Source organism: Natrix helvetica (genome assembly GCF_964273705.1).
Source record: "Natrix helvetica genome assembly, chromosome: 7".
In the NCBI taxonomy this organism is placed as follows: domain Eukaryota; kingdom Metazoa; phylum Chordata; class Lepidosauria; order Squamata; family Natricidae; genus Natrix; species Natrix helvetica.
Genome location: NC_138558.1, coordinates 22,851,447 through 22,870,266, shown reverse-complemented (window position 1 = coordinate 22,870,266; position 18,820 = coordinate 22,851,447). Strand labels below are relative to the sequence as shown.

General features: G+C 37.2%; 1 protein-coding gene across 3 annotated transcripts in view; it reads right to left on the bottom strand.

The window, feature by feature from the left end:
* TET2 (tet methylcytosine dioxygenase 2) overlaps nucleotides 1-18,222 on the bottom strand; it is an 80,413-nt gene extending 62,191 nt beyond the window's left edge. Inside the window, exon 1 of one of the 3 annotated variants that reach the window (XM_081959931.1) lies at nucleotides 17,891-18,222. The gene's annotated coding sequence lies outside the window, so the exon portion shown is untranslated. Of the gene's footprint in view, nucleotides 1-17,179; nucleotides 17,234-17,890 lie in introns of those variants that run through there. The other 2 variants (XM_081959929.1, XM_081959930.1) reach the window with 2 other exon arrangements.
* Nucleotides 18,223-18,820: the final 598 nt, after the last annotated feature.

Sequence of the window (18,820 nt, the reverse complement as noted above, 5' to 3'; positions counted from 1 at the left end):
AGACTTCTAGTTTCTAACTACTGAAATATCATCTGTCTAAAGATGGTGCTTTTATTTATAGTTCAGGAACTCAGCAGTCCATGTATGAAAGTCATCCTCCGAAGCCTTGTAGCATGTCTTCAGTTCTGTTCAATGATACCTTTTCTACAGAAAAAAAAAATCATTGTATAAAATTGGCTTCTAAACGTAATCCTTCAATACCTGAAACTCACTTCTGTTGCAGCAAAAGGACGGGACAGATCATTCAAGCTTAAGGTGTGGCTTTACTAAACCTGCTGGACAAGATTTCTTTCTTCCTTTTTGCTGTTTAGATGACAAACCCATGACAGCATCTGTATTTATTCTGAGTCATTAATCTAAACTGACGCACGCAGCAAATTGCTTTTTGCAAATCTAAAAAGATGTATTTGACTGTGAAAAAAGAAAGCTTGTCTGCCATTACTTTCAATATTTTTTTTAAAAAAGCAGTAAAAGACTGTGGTAAGAGAATAGGCTAATTATAGTATCCCTGAATATTGCCTATGTCCCCTAACTTGTACTTAGTAGATTACTACTACTAGAATACTACTTCCAAAAATATGGATCATTTCTACATGGGAGCAAGGGGTTAGATTGCTATGTCAAGTTATTGTAATTTGATCCTTGTCAGATCTGATGCACTAGCCAAACTTTACATTCTCTGAAGTATTTCCTGGTAGGCTAATCTAAAGGGTAGAATCCCCAGAAAAAATAATTAATTCATTACAGATGCACTATGATGCTACTCAAGACTTTCAAACAATGAAAAAGGTATCAGGGTATAAAATGTACGTCCTTGACATTTTCTTGCACATACTGAATAAATAAAAGCCTACATACAGAAATACCCTTCTCTTACCAGTCTATTTTTATGCTTAAAGTGAATCTTTTTCCAATGTAATATTCAAATTTAAAACCCCCACTTTCAATCTCAAGTGACTCAATAAAACCCACATAAAAATAGACATCTTGCATCTGCTGGTTATAAAAAAAATTAGGCCTACGTGTGTCCCTAAATAGCATAACTTTTAAATCTTTTTATGATCTTTAGAGGCAATTTATATATTCACCAAAATTGCTGAAATTGTTGAAATGCTGAATATCATTTTAAACACTGCCTCTTTGGAAATATTGATTTATTAAAATAGCAAAACAAGGAAAAAAGAATTGAATTCATGATATATACTAGGCTAAGATCTATTAACTATAAAAATACATAGAAAAGCTTGCAAATATGTTTTGATGCTACAAAAAAAATCCAAACCTGGAAAATTATACCTTTCCTCAAAAACAATAAATTGTATATCAGTGGCACTTGGTGATAATTATTCTAAATTTACAGAGTTCCTTTTATTATAGCAGCTTGACTGTGAAAATAATAACAGATTATTCTATTTGCATTGAATTTTATAGGGTAAAAAAGTTGCACTATATTACTGCACAGTTGACGGATTTTAGTATTCTGCTTTTACTGAGATAGTAATTGTTTTGTTTTCTGTTTACCTAGTTGCAGCTATGTTGTTTTAAAATAGTACATTACTTCAAAGGCTCTTGAGGTCAGAAGAATGATGTAAAATACTTCCAGTGTTACATGTCTAGCCAGAAATAAGTCTCATTAAGCTCAGTGGAGCTTCCTTCAAGGTTCACAATTACAGCCTTCAAACATTTAATTCTGTGCAAAGGATTTTGCCTTTATTATTCTCCTCCTGAATCTTAAGGGACTTTGTATTGTTGTACCTATCTTCAAAACTATTTGATTATGATAGTGAATTAATGCTTTAAAATAGTGTCTTTTGAAGCAGGGCTCATAGCTTTTAAAAATAGATAAATACCATGGGATGTCAGCAATGTATACACCATTGGTTACCTCATTCATATGAAACAACAGTTGAAACAATCAAGTGACTTTAGCAAATAATCTAATGTGATCAGCAGAGATTTATCTCCGAAGTTTGTATATATTTAGGGACACTGAACTCAAGGGGATTCAGTGGGGAAAGGAAGGATATGATAGAGACATTATTAAAAAGTATGGAAAATGACAATAATATTTCATGTTTTGAACTTATCATTGATTTTGTCCTTGAACTTTTCCAGTGTAATATACAATTTCATAAACTTTTGATAACAAAGATGTCAACTTTACCTCATAACATTTTATTCTGTTTCTGAATGTTTCCATTTAAAGTAAGAGTGAGTTGCTGATTTTCCTTCAATATATATTCTGAAGCAACTAAAATGAGATACAAAGATGTAATAGAATTGCAAACCATCTACAATCTGTGAATTCATCTGAACGAACACCCAACATGAAGCTTCCTCTGTCTGTCAGCTGTAACTCTAAGCTATAATGATTAAATTCATTCATGGTATCAATGACATTCTACCTTCAGAACTTCTAAATCAATGTGTAAGTATGCCACATTCCTAACAAAACATCATATAATAATGCTTTACACACACTTTCAATAAGATACTATATGGATGCTGGATTAATTAATGGTTCAACACCAGGGCTTGCAAACCCTTTGAAAAAGGTATTTTGCCAAGGGCAAAAGTCTATACAAAGAACATTTCTTCAAATTAATAAAGCAGCCATGCCTTTTTAAAAGCATTCACAGCTGTTTCATAAGCTGCTCCTTAGTTTCTGAATGAGTGTGTGTGTATGTACATCCCTTTCGCTCTTTAAAGGATCCACACAGTCATATTCAGCTTATATATTTGATTAATATCAATGATGGTTGTACACTCAACGTATGATAAGCCATGGTGGGGCAACATTTGCATTAGTCATTTATGCTTCCCTTGGCATTATTTTTCATCACAGGGGTGGGCTTCAAAAATTTTACCAAGGGGTTCTCTAGCTGGCTGCTGGATGGGTGTGGCCATGGTCTACTTGGTCTCTTACACCACAGTGTGTGTTTGTGTGTGGGGGTATTTCTGCCCTCCCCGAACTCCGGAGGCTTTTCTTAAGCCTCCGGGAGGGCAAAAACAGGCTCCCCGGGCTATGGAGGCCCTCTAGAGGCCAGAAATGGGCTAGCTTCCAGCCTTCCCAAACTTCTAGTAGGCCCATTTTACACCCTCCCCGAACCTCCATGTGTGCCCTGCACTTACCTGCATCCAAAATGGGCTGTGTGGGGTCTCCTGGGAGAGGTGGGGTGGGCAGGGCCAGCCAGGAGTGGGATTTGGGGGTTCTTCAAACTGCATAGAATCTTAGCTAGGGGTTCTCCCGAACCCCTGCGAACTCCCAGCAGCCCACCCCTGATCTAATACCATAATACAGGGGTGTCCAAACTTGGGAACTTTAAGACATATGGACTTCAACTCCCAGAATTCCCCAGCCAGCCATGCTGGCTGGGGAATTCTGGGAGTTGAAGTCCACTAGTCTTAAAGTTCTCAAGTTTGGACACCCCTGCCATAATAGCTAATACTTGTCTCTGAAAATCAGTCTTCATTAAAACACTAAGTTTTAAGGTTACATCTGTGATGAACTACAAAACATCTCTAATGTTTACTCTTACAATTTAGAAATGGCAGAAAACTGTATGAATTATGTTGCTGCAAAAATAACACTGAAAAAGTAAAATTGATTCCAGGAGTGAAAACAAAAATATATTATGGCAACAGATCGTTTTTAATATGCTATAAGAACAGAAAAATATACCCCTGAAAATCTGTTATGACTATATTTATAAATACAAAGACCAGCTTTTCCTATGATTAGCATGGCATTCACAAACTTTTAGGATTTTCATAGCATGTATGGAATCTTAACATATGGCAAATGAGTTGATTAACACCCACTGGCTTCATTATTACTACAGGTTGTGTAAATACTGCTTGGTTTCCAGTGAGACCAAACTACATTTGATCTTTCACAATATTCAGCATTCTGCACGCAGAGCAAGCCTGTTGCAGATGAAGTCCTTTACATAACTCATTGCTTGGACAAATATTTGCATTTGTAAGCAGTTCTTCCAGTCTTTCTTTTTAAAATACAATTTAAATGTCAAATACATTTTAATAACTAAGAAGATCCTTGAGAAAGAGATCTTTGCTGCTATAATGTTCACAATATATTCTAAATCACAAAAGCTTACAGTACAATACAGAGAATACATCATTGCATTTTTGCTATACTCCCGACGCTTTTGCGCATGACTCCGAAAATAGCTGCAAAAGGAACGTTGCCTGCTCAGGTATATCTAATGTGCAGTTTTTCCCAGGCTCTGCTGTTTTTCCAGTCATCCAACGGTTTCGCTTAGGCTACGCTACAACTACATCTGCGACCCAGGTCATTTAGTCAGTCTGATACTGTACTTGCTGGCTGTTACATAACCACCCTCAGGAATTCTGGGATCATGTTTGTAAACATTGTAGCCATGTGCGCACGAGCATGTGGTGAGATGAAAAAATGACCTGTAGCTGTAGCTCTGGAGGTACTCTGACAGTGACATAGTTTAAGCCGCTAAACTGTCTTTGTTGTATAGAATAATGTGAGGTTCTTTTGAGGTCAATGAGTTCTCTTGTTATAGCTGATAAGATACTGTCAAAAATCTGTCTTAAAAACAATTTAACTTTATTTCTAATTCTAAAATGTCCCTAAGTTAAAGGAAAGGCTAAGGTCCCTGCTTTCTCCCATTACAATTAACTTTTAAAAACAATTTGCACTTATAGAAAGAAAATTAATCCCAGGAAAAACATTCAGCCTTATTTAGCAAATAATATAGAAAATATTTAACTATTTCTGGTCAATTTTAATGTAGCTAATTATAGTCAGTTTGTTGTACATAAAAATGGTCCATTGCTAAATCTCACCTTTTAAGAAAAAAAATAACTATTTAAAAAACAAATAATCTGTACAAATATTGTATTAATGGCAAACAAACTTGGCAAAATGTATTTAACAGATACAGCAACAAAAGGAAGCCTAATTTTTAAAGCAACTCAAATATTAGACATTACCTTTTTTCTTTTCTTATATTCTGTTTACTAAATGGAAGTGTTTTCAACATCTGATTAAAATTTACATATCCACCATTTATAATAGATTAGTGAGATTATCATTAGGATTATTTTATTTCAACTGTTCCACAGGTCAATGGTTTAGTAAAATCTATCTATCTATTGGGCATTTTATTAATTTTATCTATCATCTATCTATCTATCTATCATCTATCTATCATCTATCTATCTATCTATCTATCTATCTATCTATCTATCTATCTATCTATCCATCCATCCATCCATCCATCCATTCATCCATCCATCCAAATTAAATCTACTGAGCCTGAGTAATTTATATCAACGGTCCCCAATTTTTGCAGCTTGGCAGCCTGGCTGGTGGAGAGGAAAGGGGAAACGATCCTATTTGCTCAAGTTGAGCTGTGTGTGTGTGTGTGTGTGTGTGTGTGTGTGTGTGTGTGTGCCGGCCCGTTATTTATGTGCAGAGGTGGGTTCCTACCGGTTTGGACTGATTCGGCTGAATAGGTAGTAATTCAGCCGACCACACCTCTGAACATGTTCTATTGGCAGCACCATCTTGTTTTTTGCTTCTACACATGCGCAGAAGCATTTTTTCACTACTGCGCATGTGCGCGTAGCGTGCATCAAGCATGCACCTGTGCACCCAAAGTGCATCCCTGAGCTAACTGGCAGTAAAAGAATCCGGAACCCACCCCCGCTTATGTGGCCTGATTGCAAATAGGCCACTTGGAAGTGGGCAATGGCCCAGAGGTTAAGACCCCCTGATTTAGACTATTTAAATCTGGAACAAGGAAAATCTATAGCCTTCATATTAAGCCAAGTCAAAGACTGGACCTTTGAAATTATAAACTACTTGAAGTCTGCAGTATTTTATTTATTTATATATCAAATTTAAAGACTGCCCATCTCACTCACAGAGCAACAGTGAGCATGTGTTATGATAACAAGAGTATCACACATTAAAGGGGATTTTTAAAACAGTGATAATTCAATAAAGGTACTTAAAGTGCAGAAAATATAATAAGATATTGCAAAATTTATTACATACCTATCTTTGTTTAAATAAATACTTTAAAGAACAATTAAAACTATTACCTTTGGCATATTGTTTCAAAATCAAATCCCGCTAAAATAAGGAGGGTTTTTGAGAATTTATGTGATATCATGATGGTTGATACTAATTGCTCTCTGGGCCCGCCACATAAAACATGAATGGCAAATTGGTTCAAAATTAGTATAATTTGTGCCTTGCTGTTTAAACAGGAGAAAGCATTCTCTGGTTTAATAACTGTGAATTGTAGTATCCTGTCCATCTTACTGGCCTTAATGCACTAAAGGTTCTAACTAAAGAGAATATCAAAATAATGATAATAAAAACAACAATAATAATACAAGCTTTTTAATAAGACATAGCTTAGATTACCTTCCCCCTTTCCAATATAAATTCTGTTTGCTTGATTTATAGCATCCAAATATATTGTAGCTCTGGTTAATAATATATGCTGATTGGATTTTGCCACACTTTTTACAATCCTGACTTATATGTGTTTGTAACTGCAGACTTTTTATTAGCCTTTTTGGCAACCTGAAATGAATATTTATTCACTATGACACACAATCTCTAGCTTGCACTGCCCAGTTCGCTGTCAAGTAGTGACACTTCTATTTTTGGCTCACCACAGATGACCTTATTGTACGCTACAGAGCCCGGCGTCACCAAAACAAGGTTGTTTTTTTAAAAAAAGGGAAGCCAACTTCCCCATCCCGCATGAATATATCATGCAGCCTGCATTAAATATGCGGTGGTTGTGGGCAGTAGTGAACAATATAGTAGAAACTGTGGAACTTCTGCAGACTAATGCTGTTAACTAGTGATACGTTGCGCCTGCTTGGCTATTACACACAGCTTTTAAGGATTCTGGGAGGGTGTTTGTAAACAGTGTAGTAGCCATGTGCGCAAAGTCCACGTGGCGTCTTTACTCTGCCTGGATCTGAAGAAACGCTGAATAGGGAAAAACAAATACTCAGTCCATGGTAGAACAGAGGCAATACATCTTACAATTTTTTTTACAGGAAGGTCAATCCTGGAATGTATTTGAATTCTGGAAGCACGACAGACATTTACAATACTAGTTTTGCTGTCCTCACTCTGAAACAAGACCAAACTGAGTACTGAACTTCAATGATTACTAAAAGGGTTATATGAAGACAGACTACAATGCAGATATATTTAATACCAGAATAGATAAAAAAGGTGAACAAAAACGTGCAAAGGTTTACCTGTGCATTGAGGTGGGAGGTGGGGGGTGAGAGTCAAAATTAGCGTTTGAAACAAAAAGCCTTCAACTTATTTTGAGAGTTTAAAATTTAAAATTAAAGATGCTGTTATGTTATTGCTCTTTTATTACCCTCAATCTAATCTCACTGAAGTAACCTTGTAGGCAATTTCCTTTTATTTTCACTGTACTTTTGTTTGGGGATATGTAGATTGATATAGTAGCAGTTTGTGAAGATGGAAATATAAAACCTTTAACTAAGGCATATTCTCTCTCCAGCCCGAAGAAATGATGGGAGAATAGTTTAAAATGTGCTAATATTGATGCAAGTTCATTTTCATTGGACAATTATACAGTTAAAGTGATTTATGCAAGTTGCTAAATCAGCATTATGGGTCCATGTTAGTATGATACAGATAGATTAAATATGAATTCATTTATGAAAATATGTGTACATATTTGGAATGTGATCTGCCTCAGTGCATACATTTTATACCACAAATTTGGATCGCTTGTTGAAGTGACCTGCTACAACCCTATGCCCTTACTTCATCATAGAAATGTTCTTGTTTAAAATAACATAGCAAAGTTCATACTCAACAACAAATATAGCCTAAAGGATTTTTAAAAATTGGTTTGGTATGTTTTCTTATATACCCTTCCGAGTTCTGGACTGAGAAAAGAGAAAATACCTACATCTTTCCTCTCCAACATCTGAAGTTTTTCCCCTCCAACATCTGGGGTGGAATTTTAAAAGTACTACTTGTACTATGTCCCAAGCCATTTAATGGATTTAAAGCTAAAAAGTTGCCTGCCAATTTCCTAACTGAACAATATTCTTTTATTGTCTGGAATAAGATATTAAAGATTTCCACTCAATCTATGTCTGACTGAATTCTCATTCTCATTTTCTTTAACAATCCAAAAGACTAATCTCTACAGCAATATACCCTTCTGAGTTCTGGACTGAGAAAAGAGAAAACACCTACATCTTTCCTCTCCAACATCTGAAGTTTTCCCCCTCCAACATCTGGAGTTTTAAAAGTACTACTTGTACTATGTCCCCAACTACAGCTTTGGATTCAAAGCTAAAAAGTTGCCAGCCAATTTCCTAACTGAACAATATTATTTTATTGTCTGGAATAAGATATTAAAGATTTCCACTCAATCTATGTCTGATTCTCATTTTCTTTAACAATCCAAAAGATTAATCTCTACAGCAACAGAAAATTTGTACAGAAAATATACTAAGCAAATGTAATTACTACAATAAATGGCAGGCAGCAACATTAGAAAAAATTCACAACTCTTCTGGAAATCACCACTGAACTATGTTAAGAGGAAAGGAATATTCTTTTTAAAATTCAACTTACAGTATACCATTGAGTTGAACAAAAAAGGAGTAGATGAAATACTTTTTCATTAAAATATGAATTTGCAAGAGCTAAAATTGTTACCTTCAATGTCATTACATGTGTAATTTTAACTTTGATATGAGATTTAATATTTTTGGACATTCATATTCTTTTGAGCTCTTTCTGGTATTTCTCCTGCATGGAAATTTATTAATGGACAATAGAAATGGATTCTTTACTCACTTACCGAAAGCTTAGTTCTTCAATGTGGAAAGATAAATTTATGGGCCAGTTATTCTGTGGATTGAAGACCTACTGTAATGTTACTTTATGTACAATTTATGTACATGCTGTTTATTCCCACAAATTGCATATGGGGTATTATAATAAATAAAGTCAGACTTTTATTTAAATTGTTGCATAAAATTTTATGTGAACTACATACATACATGTGTGAGAAAATCTTATATAGATAATTTTGATTAACATTTTAGTTCCTTCTTTGCTTATGCTTTATTAAAGAAAGTGTGTTTGTGTACACATTACATATGTGCACATATGAGTACATATATGATAGCAAAACTTTGGATCTAGTGAGACTAAAAGCTCTCTCCTGTGAGTCAGGCATAAAACATGGGCAGGGTAATTAATTAGCAGTTGAATTCAATAGATCCTACTCCCCAATAACTAAAATCAGAATAAAGTTTTATCTTTCCAAGCACTGAGTTGTTCCAACAGATGTCTACAGTAGGACTTCACCATCTGAAGAACATTCAGATACAGCTGTAGAGTTTATATTTATTTGGGAATGTTTGCATTCAATAAAGTTCATTATGAACCGGGGTAATTCCTCGGGGGAATTTTTTGTTGTTGTTTAAAGCCACTTTTCCTTACAGATTGTCAAGACTCAACCACAACTGAGCCTAGATTTCCATGGTTAAGCAAGGCAGCTTTTGTCCCATTTTGCAATCTTCTTTTATCACGACTGCTAAGCTAATCATTGCAATTGTTAAATGAATCATTGGTTTTGCATGTTGGAAGCTGGCTGGGAAGATTACAAATAGGGATCGCATGATCCCAGGATAGTGCAGTTGTCATAAACACAGGCCACTTGCCAAGTGCCCAAATTTTGATCATGTGACCATGCGGATGCTGCAATGATTGTCAGTATGAAAGTTATAAGTCACTTTTTCAGTGCAGTCGTAACTTTGGTCACTAAATGAATCACTGTAATTCGAGGGTTACCTGTATCTTTTTCAGTGCTGTGAAACAAATGTCTGAAGATTCCTACTTTTCTTTTCCACACTCAGGTGTTTTCAGCTTCAGTACTCTGGAGAAGGGCTCATATAACAAATGATTTATATTTATTTCCCATATATGCTGCCTGTATATTTTCCACGTTCCAATTCAACTAAACCATTGACTAAACTCATATTTTCGATGAGTTCTGTTCCCTTCCAACATAAGACGTTTTTGGAGTTACGTGTAAAGCATGGAAAATATAGGCATGGAAATAGGATGATTACTAATCTACCACTCCTATCCAAACCTCTGTATATTATTAACCACTCTTTAATGTCATTGAAAAATGAAATTTCAAAGTATGCTTTCTGCTCAAGATTCACACAAAAGTATTCAAAGTTCAATCAGAAAGAGTCTGAAAGCTACTCTAGTCCATATCAATATGGGATAAAAGAATACATTCAAGAGAATCATTATATATAGCTATAGCCACAATGCCTTCCATCCATATTTTGCAGCCTGCTTGGCAACTTACTCTCTAATGTATTGTACTAGACCAGGGGTGTCAAACTCATGGCCTGTGGGTCAGTTGTGTCACGTGCTGGCCCCGCCCTTGCCCGGTTTAGCGAAGGGGGGAAAGTCCTGATAGGTCATGTGACGCTGCCGTGACGACACGAGTTTGACACCCCTGTATTAGACCTAAATATCACCTAAATATCCCAATTCTGGTACATTATAGTTTCCTTAAATACCTCAGGCAAATGAAGAAAATGATTACCTCAATTGTAATTACACTAATGGCAAAGTACTGTATAATATACATTACTTCTGTATTATCACTGAAATCATCATAATATAGACACACAAAAGGCATACACTCTGTCAAGACACGTAATCAATGTATTAATGCTTTTCAGGCCACCATCTGCTGAAAAGCAAGACTTAATTTCCTTCGAATGGAGATTCATTCAAAGATAGGCAGTATTCTAAGTACTGTAAATGAATCCATCAGCCTTGTGATTCTGCAGAAGATCCATTGGGTATCAAGTTCTATAGTCCATCTTCTCTGTCATACAAATTCAGTTATTTCACAACTGTTCAGCTGCTACAGGATTTCTACAATGAGATAACCTAAAGGAAAACTGTTTATGTTACCTCATCAAAAGTGTATGATAATGAAGAAACTTAATAATAACTTTCTGAAAAGAAAGTTCTGGTTTTGCAAAACTTTGCAAATTATATCTTGATATGCCAGGATAGGAGAGTCTCTTGTTTATAAATCCCTATCCATCAGGGGTAGATAACCTTAGCCACCCAATACTATACTGGATATTCCTAACGGTCTAATTCCTTATCAAGTAGCTTTCTGTATAATAGGAGAATCTGGAGCTCAATAGAAAATAGTTTGCGTAAGGCCACAGTTCATAAGTTCATTAGTGTATAAAAGGAAGAATCAAATTGGATAGCTCTTCTTTAATATTTCAAATTCTTAGTAACTAATATAGTTCAGGACTGACAGATGGTGGTGCTTATCATTCAGGCAGCTAAGTTCTGGAAGTGGAAAATAGCATCTCAGCTCCAGTGCAGAGAAGATACTTTTCAATTCTGTACAATACACAACATAGAATCAGTAATATCAGCACCATTAAAAAAATATTGAACTAAGTTTCTATAGATCAAGTAAAATACCGTATATGTGCTGTTACCTGCCAGTCTTAGAAACAGTAGATATACATGTGCAAAAATCCTTTTTAGTTTCTATCTAGTCATATGATTATTGTATTTCTGATTCAGACTGCAGTCAATTTTTTATGATTCATAATGCATCCCACTGCGTTTAGAAAGCAGCATATCAAGAAAATTGCCTTTTGAATGATGTCACAGCACTAAGAATTGGCAAAATGCCTTTGCAGCAATCAGGAAACAGAAATAAATCAATAATTTTATCTTGTTAAACAAATTAATTTGTGACCATAACCTCATGTTTCTTAGATAGTTTATCAAGACTTTTTAAAACTGACCACCTAAAATGACTCAAAAGTATTTTAAAAACCAAGAGAAAGACACAGAGTAGAAATATGATAGCACTATTCAAATATATTAAAGAGATGCACAGATGGTCATAAATTATTCTCTATTATCCCAGACTGGAGGACAAGGACTAGAATTTTATATAGGAAATAAAATTACACTTGGATGTGATGAAAACCTTCCTAATAACATAAAAGTCAGACAGCTGAATATGCCACCTGGAAAAGAAGCGTTCATTTCACTGGGTGCATTTAAACTGAAGTTGGACAGCCATCCATTGTAAAGCTTTAATTGGGATTTTTGAATTAACCAGAGGGATGGCCTTCAGGGCCTCTATGACCCTTTCTATGATTATGTAAATATACAGATAGAAATGCTGTAACTTAGAATTGGCCAGTAATAGCCTATATTAAAGTGAGAAAGCTATGCTATAACAATGGGAATCCTGGGGGAAAAATTGCTGAAGCTGTAGCAGCTGAGTGAGGTCATCTAGAGTAATTACAGATATAGTAAAACTAGGCTAAAAACATTACTACTAATTTTTGATAGGCCAAAGAATATTTGGCAGTTACCTTTGAGCAATTTAAAGCATTTTGTCATACTCAATTTCAACAAGATGTGAAAGTAGTGATATATTGTTCAGTATAATGGTATATATTTAATGGTAGGGGTAATATAGCAGTTGGTATAGCAATAGCACAGACTTATATACCGCTTCAAAGTGCTTTACATCCCTCTTTAAACAGTTTACAGACTCAGCATAATACCCCCAACAATCTGGGTCCTCATTTTACCAACCTGGGAAGGATGGAAAGCTGAGTCAACCTTGAGACGCTCAGGATCAAACTCCTGGCAGTGGGGGCAGAGTTACCCTGCAATATTGCACTCTAATCACTGTGCCATCACGACTCTTCAATATACTTACTTTCATGGAGTAATATAATTTTCCAATTCCAGGGCCCATTCTTACCTATGTATTCCACATTTGGATGTAACATGAAGGTTAAGAAAGTAACATACTTGAACATAGATTTTTAGCAGAAGAATAAAATGTACATGAAATAAATATCAAGAATCTCTATGGTCTTGCTGGGATTGGAATTTTCATGGACATAATGGATTTAAAAAAACTTAATAAAGCTTAAGCTCATCTATCCAAGATTATTACAAGATCATCACAACCATAAAACATGTGTGGTTTGATATCTTTTATGTTCTTGGGTTATTTTTCAGAGTTTAAAGAAAGTAGAATATTCAATAATAGCTAAACCATAAGGAACAGGCCAGTCAACATATCTATTAATTCAGAGGTGGGTTTCAAATCCTGGTACTACTGGTTCACTTGTGCTCGCGCATGCGCAGAAGTGTCCGGGCAGGTGGGTGAAGCTTCCCGCTGCTGCCACTACTGGTTCGGTCAATCTGGGCTGAACTGGGAGCAACCCACCTCTGCATTAATTGCATATAGAGATTTGTTTGCAAAAGGTTGCAAAGCTGTTCTTGCTGAATTCTAAATATGGTTGCCATATAAAAATTCTCCTTAAAATAAGAGCAATAATATTTGGTATAAAATCTTTTGCCAACATTAATTTCAACAACTTCTTATGCCTATTTGAATTTCAAGCAGGCAACCTATTAAGTTTACATTTCTTCTATAGTATTTATGCCAACACAACAATTTACTCAGACTTTCAGAAGTAATTCTGAATAAAGCAACCTCATGAAGACTCTGTAATTATAAAGTAGAAAAGGACTGTGGTCAGAAATTAAAGGCTAGATATGCAGTAAAGATAAACTTTAATCAAGTTGTACAGTATGTGCAGTCTGAAGCATTCGTTTTATTCAATAAAACACACAACAGAATAAGATGTGAATTTTAAGAGGACTTTTTAATGCAATGTGTAATCATTGTTTTCAATGGAAAATGTCTTTGACAGCAACAATAAAGCTATTACAGTGTAAGAGTTAAGGTGTTGGACAAGAACTGGGGAGACCCGACTCCCTGCAGCTCATTGCATGACTTTGAGTCAGTCACTTCCACTTGAGTTTACCTCATAGGATTGTTGTTGCTGTGAAGAAAATGGAAGATTTCCTGAACAATATGTGGGCTGTAAATCTAATAGAAGTGAATGAATGAGTGAGTGAGTAGGTGATTGAGTGAGTGAATAATATCAGTAAGCCCAAAGCACATTTATTTGGCAAAACCATGCTGTACAGATATTATGAATGTCACTTTTCCAATTAATTTGGATGGCGTCAGCTTCAGCATAGTTAAAAATTGAAAAGAAAGCCTCACTGACTGCAGCTAGAATATGCTTAAATCATTATTACCAATGTTAAAATTATTGTTTACAATAATAGTACATGAAATGCAACATTTGTGGCCAGAAGATCAAGTCAACAATAGTTTCATATTGTTCTTGAACAAAAACAGTGCAGTTATCTTATGCTTAGTGAAAAAAAGATCACTATTTTTTAACCTACCTAGTGAAAAAATATTAACATTTTCAAAGAAGTAATACATTCCTTCCTTCCCCCAACACACATACTTTCTCCCCCTGTAAAACATATTGTAAATTTAATATCCTCAAATGCTCTGTAAGATGCTTCATACCATGATAATGCCCTTTCCTCTAAAGACATGCTTTCAATAGCATTCTGTGATAAGAAGGAAATATATTTGATATATACTCTATACACTAACTGTATTGAGGCTTATAACTACTTTTCATATTGTTTGGAACTTTAGGAACACCAGACTCAACCATTTCAGATAGAACACATCTGTCTATTTCTGAACAGTCAAAGGCCATGTAGATAGTCCCAAGGTGCTAATTGAAAATTAGAAGTGTTTGAGGGAGGGGGAGTCTTCAAGGATGCCATCAATTATTAGCTTTGGTGGAAAGGCAACAAAAAGTTATCTCTAAATTAAGAAAAAATAACATTCTCTTAAGATTACAAACAGAGGCTCTTCTAATTCTGTCAATCAACAGAGAACAACCAGCAATTGTGCTAAACCTCAAAAGAAAAACGAGGAACATTTAGAGGAAGCTTGGGAGGAAATAAGCATGAAAAAGCAACTAAGAATTGGTGAGCATGTTCTGCCTGAACCCCATTAACATGAGATCTCAGATTGGACATAGGTTCCCGTTAGTTTAACTTTAGGTTAAAAGCAGAGAACATGGTGAGCTGGAAGTAATTAGTTACTTATTTTACTACATATGTATTGGTACTACTATCCAGACATATATCTATGCATCCATGCATGTGAAATCTACAACAGTAATTGAGGACATGAACTATATTGTTATGCACAGGATTGTTGTGTATATACTGAGTTTTCAAGTATGATCTTGTGCTGGACTTTCTAACTAAAAAAGGCAGTATGTGGGCAGAAGCATTCAAGATCCAAATATTTAAAGATTTTAATAGTTAAGTTTCATAAAAGCTTGGTACATACATTTAACAGCCTTATGATCAATTCAGTCGTGGATAAAGAAGCTGGGTGTACCAAGGGGCCATCGATAGCTTTCTTCAAAATTAAAGTCTTAACACCTATCTATAATTTAATTCAATAAATCTATCTATAATTTAATTCAATAAATCTAGCAACTTCTATTGCCGGTTTTGAGAAAGAAGGGGAAATGCTAATTCTTAAGTTCACAGAATAATGGCCAAGTGTACTGTAAATGAAACAGCCCAAGCAGTTTTATCTCAGCCATTCAGGATGTACTCTAAAAAGTCTGCAGCTTGTTAACTTCAAGAAGGATGGCAAAATTGGGAAAGGTGACTTGCAGCATGTAATGTTTTTTTTTTGGGAGGGGGGGTATCTGGTAAGGTGAATGTCTATGCTTTTTATCACCCCCTATAACTGAGACTTTTTGTGATCTTTGACCATTAACATCTATCTGCTGAATTTGTTTAACAAATAAGCCCTGTAATGTCCCCTTTTTCACTGAGCTATCATTTGCCATCACAAAATACACATTCAATTAAGCAAATGAATTTACAAGCTACCCACTATTCTGTCTTCCCACCCCCTTTCCAATGTTAGGTGGCTATTAAAATGCAAATACAATGGCCTCATTAGCTGACAAACAACAGCCCCGCCTTTCTCTAAATGGAGAGATTTGTCTCCATTTTTTTTTAAAAAAATATGAAGCAAATCTCTATCTTACATCACTTGCCATGTTGTAGTATCAGCTTTTGCATCTGCATATTATGCTCACTGTGGGAGGGGAGGGAGGAAACACTCCAAATGAGATCATTAAGAGTGAATGTGTCTGTAAGCCTCGGCTCAGCTCCCTTCCTTCCTTATCTCCAACCCCAATAAACAGTCACAGAAAGAATACTGTACCCATGATAGAGAGCTGAATCCACATTTTTTCCTTCTCTTCACAAAGCTGACCTGCACATAAATTAGCTTTGGAGAAAACTTAGCTCGATTGGAAACAATGTTATAAAGGCTTCCATTACACGTCCAAAGTATCACTGAAGAGGTGGCTGGGATTTCTTTTTTTCCCCCCGTGCTAAAATGAAGCATTTTGAATGGAGCGTTCCTTGCCAATATTATTTATGAGCTTGTCACGGGGCCATCATTTTTGAGGGATGCGTGTTTCTGTGTTTTTCTGGAGCCCAGGCGGAAAACAGGCTAGCAGTTGACAAAATATAATAGCCATAATATAGATAATGGGGACGATACTGTTCAATGGGGGAGAGGGGGGGGGAACGACCCTAATGTTTCCAATTCTTTCCAATTCTCTTCTTCTCTCCTAGGATGGCACCTCGGTGTCCTCAAGCGCGCTGACCTTCTATCTAGTCCTCAAAACTCCACAAATCTCTCTCTTTTCTTCCCTTCGGCCACCACCCCCCCTTTTGCACTGCGCCTGTCTTTGTGTCTGCTTGTCACTCACTGGTAAACCAAAATGAAGGTGCAGTCATGAAAAATACAAACCCAGGAGAAACGTTTGCAATAATAATAATAATAATAATAATAATAATAATAATAATAATAATAATAATAATAATAATAATAATAATAATAATAATAATAATAATAATAATAATAATAATAATAATAATAATAATAATAATAATAATAATAATAATAATAATAATAATAATAATAATAATAATATAAATTCGCCCAGCCCACCCGCTTTCTGCCCCAGCAAACAGAACGCTCAAGAGACTTCTCTGGAAAGAGTTCGCCCACCCGCCACTTTTAAAAAGAAAAAAACCCCGATAAATTCTGAAAAGTTTTGTCCAGCTCACCCAGCCATTGATTTCTGTGCCCTCGTCCCGTCGTCGTCCCCTCCCCGGTTTCTTTTCAGCTCCCGTCCAAAGTGCTCCCACCCACCCACCCGCCACTTAGGAGACGCTTTCCAGAATAAAGCCAAAGCGATGGGGAAGTCCGCACGTGTGTGAACGGGAAGCATATATTTAAAGGGCGGAGGAAGGGAAAGAAGGCAGAAAGAAAGGGAGGAGAAGCGCAACTTAAATAAAAGCAAGAACTTTCTCAAAATGACAAGCGTGACTTCGCTGGAAACGGACGGGAATAACCGGCCACCCCTCCGGGGTCGCAGGAGCTCAATAGCAAAGTTCTCCAGGCGACGGCGACGCGGAGAGAGAAAGGGGGAAGAGAAACGCGCGAGGGAGCGAGGAACCTCTTTTAAACCTTCGCTTTAAAAAAAAATCCTACTTGACAGCCATGTTCCTATTTGACACCTATAATTTCCCCTTCTCTCCTCGCCCCCCTCCCACCTTTGTACTTAGTACTGCAGGCTCGGAGAGTTGAGTGGGGGGCTTCCCCCATTTCTACCCCCCTCCCAAAAAAAAACAGTCTTTAAGTCATGCCACAAAGCTCGACGGAGAACGCAGAGAAGGGAAAGGCAGGAGAAGGCAGGACGAATGAGGGAGAGGGAGGGAGAGAGAACGGGAGAAGGAGGAAGAGAAAGAAAGAAAGGACGCGGGAAGGGCTCTGACCTCCTTCGACAGTCCCTCCGCCTCGCCGACTCCAGCCAAAGCAATCGGGTCTGCCTTCGATCCAATCCTAAAGGGCAGCCATCTTGCTTCCTTCTGCTCCTTTACGAAAGCAGCCTTGCCTCCGCATCAATATTCATAAGGCCGTTTTGACGTCTGTTCTCTCATCACTTGATGAAACCCCAGCGACGCTCCCACTGCCGGACGTGACTGCCATGCGAACGAGTTCCCAGACCCACCGGGGAGAGGAGGGGAAGAGGTGGAAGGGGACGATCCGCCGCCTCTGCCGGCTCCGGGGCGGGCGAAAGGCCGGCTCCCGCTACTGTCCCCTTGGGGGAGGGCAGGAGGGTGGGGAAGAACCCCTTCTGATGGGCTTGCCCAGAGAAATCCAACAACTATTTCCCGGGAAATCTTTTTATGGGGATGGGAATTATTTCACACGCAGCCTTGTCCCGTCCAGGGTTAGGGTGCACAGTAGATTCTCTAATGTTGTTGTTGTGTGTATGTGTGTGTGTGTGTGTAGGTTGCCTTAAAGCTGCGGAGTTTGCAAAGTTTAGGGGAGGAGAAATAGCTTGGGAAAGGGAGATGCGGCCAGAGAGGAGACCGTTCCCCGAAAACGAGTGTTGGGTGAGCCTTCAGCAACGGGAGACACTTGCAAACAAAGGGCTCAAAACAAGGAGCTGTCATTCCTAACAGATGTTGTTTCCTGGTGGGCGGGAGGGGTGCGCGGGAGGGGGGGGAAACACGCATCCTCGTTCCCTTTAAGCCCAGGGAAGCTTTCACAATGGCTCGCTGCCGAACGTCATCCCACCCGCAAGCCCCGCCCTGCAATTTCCATACTCGGCGCTCATTGGTGGCGAGAGTCTCCGGGAGAACTGGGGGTCCTTTTCAAAGGTTGCCTCGGAACTTCCCCGAAGTTGACGAGGTCTCGCT